Source organism: Quercus robur, chromosome 4 (assembly GCF_932294415.1).
Source record: "Quercus robur chromosome 4, dhQueRobu3.1, whole genome shotgun sequence".
Taxonomy (NCBI): Eukaryota; Viridiplantae; Streptophyta; class Magnoliopsida; order Fagales; family Fagaceae; genus Quercus; species Quercus robur.
The window spans coordinates 78,641,029-78,656,928 of record NC_065537.1 but is presented as its reverse complement, the minus strand read 5'-3'; the positions used below and the strand labels follow the sequence as shown (position 1 = coordinate 78,656,928).

The following is a 15,900-nucleotide window of genomic DNA, read 5'->3' as shown; positions in this document are numbered from 1 at the left end:
ACATGGGTTTGGTTTGGTTTGATTGTGTTCTTCGGATTTTTTTAGAAAATAACAATAAAATTCAAACAATATCATTAGTTAGGAAACGTTTGAAACTAATTTGGAATATAACAACTCGAGTTCAGAGGCGACGATTTGTACGCTATAAAATATGGTTTACTCGATTTTCCTATTTTGCACTGTCCTCAAGGTGGGTCTGATATGCCAGAAATCGAGTTCATAGGAGTCGATTTGTAAGACTAGAAAATGAGATTAATGAACTCGGTTTGTATTCTTGCAAACCGAGTTTATTGAAGTAAATTTTGATACATATAAATCGAGTTCAATGAACTTGTTTTGTAAGACTGGAAAACGAGCTCAATGAACTCGGTTTCCATTCTTGCAAACCGAGTTCATTGAACTCGGTTTGTTTAAAAAAAAAAACACCCTCCTTGTACGTGTCAACGCAGGCCACTCACGCACTCAAAAAAACCAAACACACACAAAGCACTTCAGCAGAATCAGCACACACCAAACACACACAAAAAAAACTAAGTTCAAACTCTCATTCCCTCTCACTCTCAGTCTCTGCCAACTCTCAATGAGTGACACCGAGTTCAGTGAACTCGTTTTTCAAGCTTAGAAACCGAGTCCATTGGACTTGGTTACGCTAATGCAGTACGAGTGTTGAATTTCAACCTTCTGATTTCATTTTTTCTTCCCTGCACCTTCTGATTTCATTTTTTCTTGTTCTTGAGTCTTCTGATCAATTGCAATTCATTTTTTCTTGTTCTTATTGAGTGTTGGAACGACTGGTTTTGTCAATTTTTCCCTGCACCTTGCACCTTCTGATTCTTGAGTCAGGAACGAGTGGTTTTGCAGACAAAGAAATCAAGTTCAAAGGAGTTGGTTTCTAAGCCTGAAAAACAAGTTCATTGAACTCGGTTTTCAAGCCTGGAAATCGAGTTCAACGTTGTCGGTTTCCAAGCCTGGAAACCGAGTTCATTAAACTCGTTTTTCAGGCTTAGAAACCGACAGCGTTGAACTCGATTTCTGCCTACGTGGCCACTCCGCCAACTGAGAGCTGCTGGTAAATGATAAAATAAAAAACTCAGAAATCGACCCTGCTTAACTCGAATTGCTAGAAACCAAAATAGTTTAAAACGTTTCCTAACTAATGATATTGTTTGGGTTTTGTTGTTATTTTCTAAAAAATCCCGTGTTCTTCAGAGGATTGAGTTTTGTGGTCAACGACACTTAGTTCTGTAATCACTCCATATTGAATGGTAGAACCAAACCGGTTTTCAAAACTGGGCGGTTCGTTCGCGGTTCGAGAGGTTCACAGAAAAACTGATATTTTCGGTTTTGTTACTTTAAAAAACCGTTTTGATGAACGGTTCATAGTTAATCCGGTCGAATTGTACGGTTCGATCTGAATTTAAAAACGTTGGAACCAAACGAGGAGGTAGTTTTGTTTATTTTGTACTTTTTTTTTTTTTTTTTTTTACAACGTGGAGGTGAAATATATCAGTCATTCTTTGTTTATTTTGTTTTGTTTATTTGTCATGTAAATTTTTAAAAATGTACTATTTTTAAGTGCAATTTAATTTTTAAATAAAAAATAATAATAGAAATAAACTTATTCGGTATAATTCAGTCTCATTTGATCTATTTCAGTTTAATTTGGTTCAGTCTATTTTGTCTCGTTCGGTCCATGTGTAGATTGAGAGTACTTATTCTAAATCCGAATTTATTTAAAAATATAGATCTCAAACTTGTTCTATTTAATGAATCTAAACTCATTTTAAACCCATTTATTTATTTATTTTACTTTGCTTGAAAAGAAACAACATAACATTATTTATTTGTGTGGCTTCTAGTTAGCTTAATATTACTTATTAGTCTCATGATAAACAATAAATAAAAATCATAAGAAGCACGCCAAGTGTTACAACTCTCTAAAACAACATGTATTACTTTTTTTTTTTTAAGAAAAAAAATTATTTATTGTTAAGTTCTAATATACTATTGTTGATTTGCACAATTATCACTTCCTATATTCTTTTATTCTCTAAAAAATACTATTTTTTTTGTACAAAACTAAATAAATTTTTTGTCCAAAATTCTTAGAAACCAATTATTATCCACCTTTAATTATTTGATTCTGGTTTTCCAAATTTTTTTTTTTATAAGTTTCCAACTTTATCGTTTTCATTCCATTCCTTAGATGACGTGAACAATGACAAAAACGACAAGCAAATCAAACACTAAACGACAAACCCGTAAAACCCTTTCTTTCACTTTAAAACCCAAAAACCCTTCAATTCCACACACAAACACATACTTGGAATTTGAAGCTTAGCAATGGAGGTGGAAGAAGAGGAAAGAGAAATGACTACCACTAAGGTGATGTGTCTTTTGACACTGGGCTTCCTCAAACACTGGGCTTCAAGAGCTTCAAAATATTGGTCACTGGTCAATAAAACTTCTCAACAATATAAGTTTTTGCATTTAGGTCTTGGTTTTTATTGGTGATGATCTGTTTGGTCACCAATTGGTTTTCACAAAAATGGAGACAAGTGATTTGGGTTCCATTTATCTAATGATTTGCCATGTTGTTATATTGTTTTTATTTTATATATATATATATATATATATAGGTAAGAAAAAATATTATTGAAAATGGAGTAGTTGGAAAAATATACAAGGTTCACGATAGCGAACAAAGAGTAAAAAGAAAGCAAAAAACAAACAGTACTCACTAAGCTATTCTAAGAGACAAAAGAAAATCTATAAGTGCAGAACAATCCGAGAGACCCCAATACTAAGATCAATCAAAAAGGGTCCGTTGGCATAAATCTAACGACTAAGCCAGAGATTTCTATTATATTGTTATAGTACATATTGTGAATGCTATGAATGTTGGAAGCAATCCATAAGAAATAATAATAAGAGCAATGAAGAACAATAGTTTTTGAGGACCTGTATTTAAAATCTACATATAAAATTCCCTTAGGTACTCCTTATGCCTTCCCAATCATACGACAAAGCCACTCATCTTCAAGGACTAACACAGTTCTTGTACTAAAAAAATTCTTAAAGGTTGTTGTATTGGACAAACAAGTAGGCCCATCAACTCCAATCTATGGGGCTTAATCATTGCTAGAAATATATTTGGATTATACCTCCCATCATTTTCTTTTTTATTTTATGTCATGTGAGGCATTTGTCCTTGTTTCTTTTTAAAAAATTCTTAAAGGTTGTTGATTTTCTTGCATACTCTCCTTGTTTGGGGTGTGGTTTTGTTGCATTTTTCTTGTTTTTCCCTTCATGCTTTACTTGATCATTGTAATTTTGGTTCTTGATTTTTGCCTCCATAGTACATCCCCAATGTACTGGGGTTGGCTACTTTTTTCTTGATTAATAATATTTTTTTTGTTACCTATAAAAAAAAAAAAAAAAAAAATCTTGAAGGTTGTTGTATTGGATAAACAAGTAGATCCATCAACTCCAATTATGGGGTTACTCAGTGTTGGAAATATATTTAGATAGAGAATACCTCCCATCATTTTCTTCTTTTATTTTATCTCATGTGAGGCATTCACCCTTGTTTTTTTTTTGGTTAAATTACAATTTACACCTATAAGTTTGGTGCATTTTGTTTTTGTTTTTGTTTTTTTTCATTTTGGTCCCCTTAATTCCATATCCACAGTAATCATCTTAATAAATCCCACTAGCTCTGGTATTGGATGATGCATTCGGATAAGATAGCAAAATTGTTAGGTTGTCATAGATCAAATAAATTCAAAGGCAAAAAATGAAGCAATTAAGGGTTATTGATAATTTCTGTCAAAGATGGCCTACTTTCATCATATTTTTCTTAACGCTTATAAGGAATTACATAATCTGATTTGTAATAGACACACAATAAATGCTAGATAGTTTCTAACACAACTTATGAAGTAGCTTAAGACATTCCTAGGACACAAGTTTCAAAGTAATTTCTCATATACTCCACAACTTACTAGACAGTTGGATACCATTTTCAAAACAGAACTTCAAAATCAATTCTAATACCACAAAGAACCAATTTAGGCTCTTTAAACTGCAGCTTTGCATCACAATATATTTATATTCACGAATGTGTGCATTTTTGTAGAGAAATTGTATTATATGATCTACAAGTGTACTGAGTCATGACCATTCTTTGGCAGAAATTGGTGGTAGAAGATTCAATAATATGATAGAAAAAGTTACTGGAGGATTGGGAATGTATGAGAACTTTTGCAAATCACATCCAACCCTTTGAAGTTTTGAAGTCAAAAATCTTACCATACCAGGGAAGTGAGCAATTTGAAAAAGCACTAGTTAGACTGACACTATCCATATATTCAAGACATTTCCCAGAGGACTTGAGTTTTTAGCTCAATGTCTCTAGAAAACTTGGACTTTAAATTCAATATCTCATTTCTGATTGAGTGAAACTTGATTTAGAAGTTTTGCAACTAAACTATTTCCAAAAGCATTACAATTTATATATCTTAACACAATGAGAACCTTCAAGTCCGGCAAACATTAGCCAGGATGGGTAATACACAAATTATTTGTACTTATTTTAATCACTTCCCTTTTAATAACATAATTCAGACAATGAGGATGTCATTCTCCTTAAAGCTTTCAACAGTGTCCGAAACACTCACTTCCACAGGCATGAAGCTAATACCCAAACTTTTGGTCTTGTCCTGGGATATCTTGTATATTGGTTGCAAAGGCTTGCCATCTTCACTTCTGCCAAAAATGAAAAATACATTTGACTCTTCTTCAAAAATGGAAAATACAACTGACTCCTCTTCAACTTGTTTTTATGTGTCAAAACAATTGATTTCGGTGATAAAAGCAAATTATTATTATTATTATTATTATTATTAAAAGAAAATTCTTAATTAAACTGATCGTTTAGTTAAACAAAGCATTTATTCCAAGTGAGTCATACTTTGTTAGTTACAAAAATGGCAACAATGGCAATAAGCAATAATGTTTAGTATCATGCAAATAAATAACTCACTTTTCAGGTAGGCGCAAATTGGGGTGAAATTTGTGTAATGTATTAAAAATTTTGGAATGTTGTGTAACTCCTCCAACTAAACAATATCTCCCACTAGCAGCAGGAATCTCAAATGCCTGAATATGTGCATTTGCAACATCTCTAACATCAACAAATATATATATTCCATTAGAGACAACTTGGGTTCCTACACATAGGAAAGAGAGAACAAGTTAATCAATAGCATTATATGGATGATGTAGCTAGAGAGAGTAAGTTTCAAAAGGCCAATATAGTTAAATACACAATTTCCATTTTGATCAGTTGACCATTTTATCAAAAAAAAAAAAAAAAAAAATGCTTGGAGATCATTGTTGAAATAGTTCACCTTAGATAGCAGGTATACCCAGCTTTCAGCAGATGCTGATTATCGTCTTCAAATTGTACAAGATAAATATAACTTATAAAGCATATTCCCAAGCTGTGTATATTGAGATGGAAGATTTCTTATACACGGAATATAGGTTGAACCACAACCTATACATTTCAGGTGGCATTAGAGGGGTTGGCACTTGCAGATCAAGGTCAAGTTTAAAACCTCCTTGTTTTCCAATGAACTCTAAATAACAGAGAAGTTTTTACATTCCATGTTAAGAGGACTAGAATTAAGTAAAGCCTTGTGTGCAAGAGAACAAGGAATTTCCAAAGGAGTAAGTCTCATAAAACAGTCACTTATCACAAAACATAACTAGTAAATTCTAAGGTTAGATTCATGCTCATAGTATTCTAAAGAGTGGTAGCGCTCACAATTTACTGGAATAGGCCTATATAAACCTATCATGCTTCATCCACTAAACCAGTTATGGCTTTAACTTGTCATATGAAATGCTAATCAGACTTGAATATTTAGAATTTATGTAGAAAGAAACACAATACATGTAGTCCTCATTAGTTGCAAATTGCGAGTCAAGAGTTGACTTGAGAGGCATTGACTCAGTGGTGTTCTCTTTTCTTTGTGTTTGAACGCGAGTTTGTTTGGGGTTAGGGCACTAACGTTTCTTTGGGAAATCGAATGACAAGGAAAAGAGTGGAATGGTGAACTCTGATTCCATCCCTGTTCTCTTTCTAGAATTTCCTTTTGTTTGATTACTGAGAAAATCTGAGGGAAATTGTTTGAGCTTAGAAATCTAGAGGTTAAAGTGTTTGGGAAAGTGTTTGGTTATTGAGAAAATCTGAGGGAAAGTAAGACTGAGGTCTGTTTATTTAAGTTTTAGAATTTAGAAAGTTTCTATGGTTATTAGTGGGTTTATTTAATTTTAAATTTTAGATGGGTTTAGTGGGCATTAGTGGGTTTATCCATTTAAACCCATTTAATTAAATAACCAAATGGATTTTTATCCATTTAACCCAAATATTCAAATGGGTTAAGTTAAGACTTATCCAAATAAGATGGGTAATGGGCTGGTTCATGGATATGGATAAAAATTGCCACCCCTAGTTGCAATAGAGTACCATTTATGATTGCCAGAAACGCCTCAATACTAGGAGTAAGAGTTGGCTGTACGAATTACAAAGCCTGGATTTATTATTACCAAGTCAATGCCATTTTCTTTAGCAGATGTCCAAGCAGCCTCCTCAGCCAAGGTCATTGCAAGCATATACCATTGCTGAGAAAACCCAAAACTATTAAATGGGAACTTTTCTTGGTCAGAAACGAATGAAATGTAGTATGTCTCTGATTTGATTAAGAGCAGCATCGGAATCTATATAATTTAGGTTTGGAAACATTGAAACCTATAAATTCAACATATATCTGATTCTAGAACACAAAAATAATTACTTAGTGCTTTAATTACATTAAAAAATATTGAGAAAAATATGATTACAAGAAATAGTAAAAAGAGCCTAGACACTGACATGGATATGCTCACTGAGAAAGCAAGTTAACAAACCTTGTGATGATATTATCTCTAATGTTTCTCAGAAAACAACTATACTTATAGAACTGGATACATAAAGTCAAAATATTATATCTCTATGTTTCTACTTTCTAGTAACATCATCAAAACATTACCTTAGATCTTTCATTAAATGTATTTTAAGAAATGCTATATTTTAATAGTCCTACTAAAGATACAGTTAAAAACTTAAAATGATATAATAACTACTGCAATACACACACCTTCAACTCCTCACAAGCAATTGGATCCGAAAATCAAGTCTCATTGATAGCCACATCAGGAGTCAGGGGTTTTTTGTTGAACATAACTGAAGCCATGAAAGATGTTACAATCACTCTCTTAATAGAAGGAACTTTTGCACATGATTGAAGAACGTTAAGTGTGCCCTTCACTGCTGGATCAATTATCTGTGATTGAAATATAAGAAATGCGAAAGTAGGTTTTGTAGGGAATTTAACCTAAATCCTAACCTGTGAGAAACAAAAAATAGAGAAAACACATGCCAAAGAAAATAATCAAACGTACAAGACAATATTTACGTAGTTCGACAATTTGCCTACGTCCACAGAGTTGCAGAGATTTCACTATTATCAGGGAAAAAAGAAAATACAAGATGCGGCTACAATATTTTTCACTACTTAAAAACACGGCAACAACCCTATAAAACCCTAATCACCAAAGTCGGTTTCACAATGGGCTAATCGGCCCAAGCCTCCACTCCATGGACTAAGCCTCAATAAATCTCCTGTTAAAAACCACGGAATATTATTCAGGTCAGATTGGGTCGTCAAACCAAATCAAACAAAATTAGGCTCCATAAAGCCCAATAGGTTCCATAAGAATAAATTTATGAAACTAAGCTATCAAAAGTATAATAGTATTGGACAAACTGAATATATTTATCATGTACCACGTAGTAGAATTTCTTCGATGTCTTTGTGAATGATTTCTTGAAATTACATTACTTTAAACCTAACAGAAAGTACTTTCAACAGTTTCCTGTTGCAAAAATGTGGGAAAACAAATGCAATTGCAGAAAATAATGTTGAATGCATGAAACATCCAGTTTCTTTGAGCTACAATGAGAATAAAAATTGATTGTTTTTTGGGAAGGCATTGACTTATGTATCCTTCTTACAATTGGATTTGTCCTCTAGAAGATGTAACGTTGACAAAAAGAAAAAAAAGAAGAAAAAAGGCTGAACCTGCGCTTGAGAACTCTACACTGAAAACAATTCTCTTCAATGTCCTCTCTACTTCTGGATTAAGGCTTGAGAATGCTTCTCTAAAATGTTTTAAGTTTTTGTTACCCAATTTTCCACATTTCACTATGTTGAATTAACGTGTTGAACACGTAAGAGGATTGAATTGGCCAAGACACATGCTTAAAGCAAGAATCAAATGTTGCTAAAACTGGCAAGCTGGTATGAGATCCTTAAAGTTGTTATAAATCATTTAAAACAAAGTATGGATTCACCATATTGACAGAAAAATGATCACACTATATTGATTATATATTACACAAAGGCAATAAATAATAATATGGGATGAACCTGTGGGTCATTGGCTGTGAGAATAACAGGGGATGCAGTGTGAAAAACACCTTGGCATCCATCAACTGCAGAATCAAAAGATCCTTCTTTTAGTAAATCCGCTTTGAATAACTGAAGTCTTTCTTTAGCTCCATCAAGTGAAAGTAAATGCTCTGTTTTCTTGGGATCATCTGTGGAATATAAATGCATAAATTTCAATTGGAAGGCTGAATTATTAGTAGCAAACACTGCATGAAAAATAAAGGTGAGGAAAAAATGGGAAGTTAAAAGCACTATGTGCCTGCTATAGGGAATTTTAAAACTATGCCTTAAACAGAGGCTTTTCCTTGGGATGGGGTATTTTAGCAAAAGTTTTTAATAAAAAAGCTTAAGCAGGGAATTAATCATTGATTTGTTTTGAAGAAGTTCTATTTTCTTATGTTACAGAACTTGAGTGTTTTTGCTGTTGGCGGAGTTGGGTAGTACTCTCTCATTGATATTTGTGTGTGTTTTTGTAAAGATTTAAGTTAGCCTGAGGCTATGAAGGGGTGATTAGAAATCTTTAGCTGTGTGGTTTTGTACTTTGTTACTTGTTAATAATATATTTTGCTGATAAAAAATAAAATGATAAATTACGTATTTGGTCCCTATATTTTACACCATATTTTAATTTAGTCCATAACCTCTCAATTGAATCAATTTAGTCTCTAACATTTCAGTATCGTGTTAATATCTCTTGGATGAAAAAAATCTGATATGTCAAATAGAATAATAAAGAATTAATTTACCTACCAAATCAATTACCAATTGTATAGCCACATCTTATTAAAATATTTAAAAATAAACAAATAAATAAATTGTAGTTCTCACGGAGACTAGGCTTAGGGGGAAAAAAAAAATCCCTCTCTCTCACGTATGCTCATCCCTTGGTCTCAACGGAAATACAATTGGTGGCTGGTGACTAATTTCAGTGGGGATCTTATGGTTCCTTTTCTTATAATGTGGCTTAAACTTAATACATAGAAGTGTATGACGAAACAAAAAGGGTCCAAAATATTATTTTAATCCATAAAATATAGCTCAAAGTTCAATTTTCTTCCTAAAAATTATGTACAGCTTAGTCTGTCAAGTTTTCAGAACAGGAAATATATCTCAAAGTTCAATTTTACACCGCTGAGCCCTAACTATCTCAGCTAACTTGGGTTTTTTGGCTTTGAGCTTAGAAGCTGAGAGACACCTTGGGGTATTTTGGCTCTGAACTTAGAAGGTTCCTTGACAAATGTTTTGATGTGAATAGTCGCCTCGGAAAATTTTCAAAATTAGGACTTGCCTCTATATTTTTGCTACTGGTGACTTGTTCTCAATCTATCATCAATCATACGTTTTAGATGATGATTTCATATAATACTTTTGTTTGGAGCTCAGATTGTTTATGGTTGTTCTTCTATGCTTATGTCTGTTCTCGTGGGTTTTTTGTGGCTGTTCATTTGAAGGTGCTACTAGAAGATCGCCGCTGGAAGGAGAAGGCGCCACTAGAAGGAGAAGGCACCACCATCCAAACCATTAGGGATTTTGGATTTTAGGGAGATATGTGTTTTAGATTTAATTTGGGTCTACCGTGTTTAATAAAATTAGCAAATTTTCTAATTAAAAAAAAAAAAAAAAAAAAAAAAATTATATATATATATATATATATATATATATATATTTGATATGGTTTTTTTTAAAAACTAATGTGGCAGTACATGTGTCCATTGATGTGGCAAAAAAATGATTTTTTTTTTTTTTTTTTTGTTTTTATTTAGGTCATTTGTCATATCAACAATTTCCATCCAAGAGATAATAGCAATGACTAAATTGACACGGCACTGAAACGTTAGAGACTAAATTAAAGTAATTGAAAGGTTAAGGACCAAATTGAAATATGATGTAAAGAATAGGGACAAATACGTAGTTTACCCAAAATAAAAAAATAAGTAAAGAATAACAATGCACTACATATGCAATATTATTTAGAGTTTGTAAATCTACTATTAGATCCTGTATCAATTCTTCTATTTGTGACATAACTTACTGCAACTTGGACGTGGTCAATTGTGAGTGATAAATAATCATTTCACATGGATCTATTACTTTTTCTCAACCACTTATAGTCAATCTCACATCTGAATTGTGGCAAAAATTATGTCCATAAACTATCTATATCCTATCATTTGGGGGCTAAAAACATGTTTATCCAATTTATGTGTAACGACTCAAGGAAAAACGCTAGGCCACATTTACGCTATATCTCAAAATGACTAGTCACAATTGAGGTTCCTTGTAGTTATTAATAAAGCCCAGATTTACCCAGTAAATACCCAATGTGGGACTCATCACACACCCACACCCACACACATCACACAATCAATCAAATTGGAGCATCACATTATGTGCCACCACTTTTGGGTACTTCATGTGCACAGAGTCTCTATGGTCACATGATAAGCAATTTACAGGTTTTTGAAATAGTTCATGTCGAAGGTAGTAAAAACTTCCAGAGTGGATCTTTGTAGAAAAAAATTACTCACTTTTGATCAACAAAATGAAGTGGGTGGGGTCATTTACCACAATCTGTATATCAATCTATTGTGTATAAGTCAATTCGGTCTTTTCTTAAATAGTATTCCATACATCAATTTCATGTCAGGGATGAGTCAATCCAAAGCCTAGTTGGGTTCATGCTAAGAAGAAAGAACCAAACTACATACAATTTTCCATTCTCCTAAAGTCAACTACAACATAACCATATTGATAGGTATATGTTGGAGCATTTTGATATTAATTAATTAAAATGAATAAATATTATACTATAAATTTAAATATGTGGGAATGAGTATGGAAGATAAGCAATTAGTGAAAATGTTTAATCTCACATTGAAAATAAGAAATACTATTTTATTCTTTTTAATTATGGTAATTAATGGGCTAATATGAATTGACTCAGATATTGGACTAGATATGTGCACAAAGGGGAGACAAGTCAGAAAAGGTTTGCATTGGTTACAAAGTTTAGCCAACCAAAGGTTTGAATTTCCTTAAAGAGAGTGCGCCTTAGTTCAAATAGTGTTGTGTAATTTTCTCTTTAAATTAATAATACTCAGAAATATTATTTAGTTTTTCTTTTGTGTTATTTTCATTATTATTGTGTTTGCACCAATAGTATATACATAGACCATTTCGTCCATTTCATGGTAAAGATTATATTTTACAAATTCAATCCAAATAAATAAAATCATGACTAAATCTAAACAAATAAAATCTGAAAGAATGGATTTAAAATGAAGACACAATACATAGTAACAGGTTGATATAATTTAGAGAGAGAGAACACTGACTTGTGTCACGAACTGTAGCTTTTACAGTATACCCACGTTGGAGTAGGAGCTTCACAAGCCATGAAGCTATGTATCCCAAAGCTCCAGTCACGCACACCACCTTCTCCTCTCTACTCATTCTCTCTCTCTCTCTGAAGTTGTGTGTGAAGAAGTGGGAAAAGCTCTGACTTTGCTTTGCTTTGTGTGAGTTGGTGATTTTCTAGTGTGCAGATACGTTACGCCATATGGCGGCGGGATACCTATAATAATTATATATATATATATATATATATATATAATTTCATAGCTTACAAAAATGGTACCAATAAGGGACATTTAGTATCATGCAAATAAATAACTCACTTTTCAGGTAGGCGCAAACTAGGGTAAAATTTGTGCAATATCTTGAGAACTTCAGAATAATGTGTAACTTCTCCAACTAAACAGTATCTCCCACTAGCAGCAAGAATCTCAAATGCCTGAATACATGCATTTGCAACATCTCTATATATTCCATCGGGGATTATTTGAGTTCCTGCACATGGAAAAGAGTGAATAAGTTAATCAATAGCATTATATGGAATGATGTACGTAGTTAGAGAGAGTGAATTTCAATAGGCCAATATAGTTAAACAAAAAATTTTCATTTTGATCAATTGACCATTTTATCAAAAAAATATGCTTGGAGATCATTGTTGAAAAGTTCACCTTATATAGTAGGTATACCCTGCTTTCAGCGGATGCTGATTATCGTCCTCAAATTGTACAAGATAAATATAAGTTATAAAGCATATTCCCAAGCTGTGTATGTTCAGATAGATGATTTATTATCCATGGAACATAGGTTGAATACATTTCAGGTGGCATTAGAGGGGTGGGCACTTGCAGATCAAGGTCAAATTTAAAACCTCCTTGTTTTCAAATGAACTCTTAAGTAATAGAGAGTTTTACATTCCAAGTTAAGAGGACTAGAATTAAGTAAAACCTTGAGTTAGAGAGAGAACAAGTAATTTCCAAAGGACTAGGTCTCATAAAATGGTCACTTATCACTCAAAAAATACCTAGTAAGTTCTAATGTTGGATCCATGCTCATAGTATTCTAAAAAGTTGTAGCACTCACAATTTACTGGAATAAGCCTATAAACACCTGTCATGCTTCATCCACTAAACCAGTTATGACTTTAATTTGTCATATGATATGCTAATCATACTTGAATATTTAGAATTTATGTAGAGAGAAACACAATACACATAGTCCTCTTTGGTTGCAAGGGAGTACCATTTATGATCTTCAAAAACCCCTCAAGACTAAAGTAAGGGTTGGCTGAATGAGTGGACCAATTACAAAGCTTGGATTCATTCTTACCAAATCAACGCCATTCTCTTTAGCAAATGTCCAAGCAGCCTCCTCAGCCAAGGTCTTTGCAAGCATATACCATTGCTGAAAAACCCAAACCTATTAAGTGGAAACATTTCTTGGTCAAAAAGGAATGAAATATAGGACTAAAAAAAACAAAATATGATATGTCTCTGATTTGATTAAGAACAGCATGGGAACCTAAATAATTTAGGTTTGAAAACATCGAAACCTATAAAATCAACATATATTTGATACTAGAACATAAAAATCATTATTAGGTACTTTAATTACATTAGAGAAAAGTATGATTACAAGAAATGGTAAAAAGAGCCTAGACATTGACATGGATATGCTCCCTAAGAAAGCAAGTTACTGGATATATAAAGCCAAAATATTATAGCTCTATGTTTCTACTTTCTACTAAAATCGTCATCAAAACATTACCTTAGATCTTTCATTAAAGGTATTTTAAGATTAAGGCTATATAATAGTCCTATTAAAGATACACAAAAAGGAAATAGTAACTACTGAAATACACACCTTCAACTCCTCGCAAGCAACCGGATCCAAAAACCTAGTCTCATCAATACCACATCAGGGTTCACGGGTTTTTTGTTGAACATAAATGAAGCCATGGAAGATGTTACAATCACTCTCTTGATAGAAGGAACTTTTGCACATGATCGAAGAACGTTAAGTGTGCCCTGCACTGCTGGATCAATTAATAGGGACTGAAATATAAGAAAATGTGAAAGTAGGTCCCATAAGAATAAATTTATGAAACTAAGCTATCGAAAGAATAATAATATTGGAAAAACTGAATACATTTCATTCGATAAGTTTATCATGTACCAATCTTGCTATTGTATCACACGGTAGAATTTCTTTGATGTCTTTGTGAGTGATTTCTAGAAACAATCTAGCATTAACTTACATTACTTCAAACCTAAGAGCAGTACTTCAACAATTTCTTGTTGCAAAAATGTGGGAAAACAAATGCAATTGCAAATGATAATGTTGAATGCATGAAACATCCAGTTTCTTTGAGCTACAACGAGAATAAAAATTGATTATTTTGTGGTAAGGCATCGACTTATGTATCCTTCTTACAATTGTATTTGTCCTCTAGAAGATGTAGTTTCATTGACAAAAAAAGAAAAGAAAAAGAAAAAGCTGTACCCGCGCTTGAGAACTCTACGCTGAAAACAATTCTCTTCAATGACTCTACTTCTGGATTAAGGCTTGAGAATGCTTCTCTAAAATGTTTTAAGTTTTTGCTACCCAATTTTACACATTTCACCATGTTGAATTAACACATTGAACATGTAAGAGGATTGAATTGGCCAAGATACATGCTCAAAGCAAGAATCAAATGTTCCTAAAACTGGCAAGCTGGTATGAGATTCTTAAAGTTGTTATAAATCATTTAAAACAAAGTAAGCATTCACCATATTGACAGAAAGATGATCACACTATATTGATTGTATATTACACAAAGGCAATTAATAACAATACAGGATGAACCAGTGGATCACACTATATTGATTGTATATCACCATGGATTAGGAGTAATCCAAAAAGGTGGCGGATCAAATTTCTCCAAATCAGAATGGTAAATTGGCCTAATCTCTTCATCATCTAAATTGAACAATCCAAAATCATGGCCACCATACATGTAGTCCACGTCCATCTCAGACCATCGATCATCCGTGAAATAAATTGAATTTGATATGCACTCTGAAAAATCATGACTAGACAATGACATCGACTGATTTCCGCCCAAAAACACAACTTGATCCTTCAAAGACTCCACCTTTACCAACTTTTTCTTGCTCAAATCTAACTTGTAGACACAAAACAACTTTGTACGGTATGGACAAACCAAAGGCTGTGTGTCACTGGAACTGAGTAAGTAAGATTCATCAACAACATCTCCTTCTGCATTTACAAAATTTCCAATGGTGCGTTGGATGATCAAGAAGTCACTTGATATCTTCACCAAATACAACTGAGTTGAAACTTTGTCTCTGGGAAGTTTACCATCAACATGTTTCAGTGTTGTTGTAGGTTCAATAATCAAGATTTTCGTTGGAAGAGCACTCTGAAACTCCCACACTTCCACTGAACAATTGTATCTTAATGCGTAAAGCCGATTATCATGGCATATAATGTCATAGTAGCCTCGATTTTCACCTGCAAAGTTGGTCCATGTTGTGTCTCCTTGCTTACAGAATGCAAGGCTTGAGAGAGTGCCGTAGATCATCACCACCACCCCAAAGTTGTTGGAATGTGATGGGTCTGCAAACAAGATAGCTTCGCTGATAAAATCCTTCTTAATTTGGGCAAATTTGGACCTATCAATTGGGTTGAAGAATTCAACAGGAATCAATAGGAGTTGGATATGAACTCTGGAGAAGGGATTAAAGAGAACTGGGTTGGCTTCATCATCCAACATTACCAGCCAGCCGTGACAAGAACCCACACACTAAACATCATCACCAAAAGCCCCAAACGCATCCTTCATCTTGTAAACCTTCTTTTCTGCAAGATTAAAGAAGCGGCTTGTTGTAAAGTCACCTTCTTGGTCGCTAGGAAGCATGAGCCACGGAGTACTTTGAATGGAATGAGACTCTGCTTGTGATTGTGTAGCTGCGGATCTCCAGGAAGA

General features: G+C 33.3%; 1 pseudogene; it reads right to left on the bottom strand.

Annotated features, from left to right (window-relative positions):
- Window positions 1–4,622: 4,622 nt before the first annotated feature.
- LOC126724564 (phenylacetaldehyde reductase-like) lies at window positions 4,623–12,036 on the bottom strand (annotated as a pseudogene).
- Between the last annotated feature and the right edge of the window lie 3,864 nt (window positions 12,037–15,900).